The following is a 1,072-nucleotide window of genomic DNA, read 5'->3' on the forward strand; positions in this document are numbered from 1 at the left end:
CAAGATAGTATTATTTCTAATTATTACAGGATGCATGAAGCACAAATGTATATAGATAGGTGTGATTGAATTTAAAAACAATATATGGTTACACATCTTGACAGACAGGTATTGGGAGGCCTTAAATATTGAAAGACTCCCTTTAAATCAATGATGGAAGTTTTAACATCTGTTCTGGTATTACTGCCATTCTTTTATTTTCAAGGCATAATTGCCAGTCTTCACACCAGTTCGTACAATTTCTATCCATAAATGAAGACCATCCACATAGTATCAAATTATATGGTCTGTAATATTTTGAATTTTTATCTTTTATTTCCTCTTTACTACTTTTTATGTTGGTTCGGTTTTCAATAAGTGTTATACAGTATTCTGGCAAAGCAGCACTGACTCTCAGTCATGATTGTTTCTAGAAGAGTAAAGACATGGTTTCATTTCCTGTGTCTTTTCTCTTCCTTTTTTTTTAATATAATGACTTCATGGTGGAGTGACTTTGGAATGCATTCATTATTCCTTTTAATGAAATTGTAAAATAGGAAAAAAAAAAAAGCAAATGCTGAGGAATAGATAAGACAATTATGGAAAATAAGGTCTTATTTTCTTTCCGCTTTGAAATGATACTTATTCAATTCATTGTGTGGTGCGTCCTGAGAGTCAACTGAATATTTAGATCAAAAAATTGCCTTTGCTCCAATATTATCTCCAATTTTCAGAGAGCGATGCTTTAACTGTGTACATTTATACATTTTTTCACACTATATTAAAATATTTGCAATATTAGTTCTTACTAAAGTTCCCAGTATGTTAAAGATTTATGCACAGCTATTTCCAATATAAAGGGTTCACACCTGAACAATCAGAACAATGCAACTACTGACCTTCTTGTGCATCTTTAAACAAAAAGGAGTATTAGACTTAAGATAGTCATATGGTTTAAATTTCTTCAAATTAGCCTCTGCTTGTTCAAACATATAGATCAGGGATCAGTGAGTGGCAAAGTTTTTTTTCCTTAAAGGCCCAGAGAGTAAATATTTTGGGCTTGTGGGCCTTATGGTCTTGGTCACAACTATCT

The sequence above is a fragment of the Microcebus murinus genome, chromosome 15, assembly GCF_040939455.1.
Source record: "Microcebus murinus isolate Inina chromosome 15, M.murinus_Inina_mat1.0, whole genome shotgun sequence".
Taxonomy (NCBI): domain Eukaryota; kingdom Metazoa; phylum Chordata; class Mammalia; order Primates; family Cheirogaleidae; genus Microcebus; species Microcebus murinus.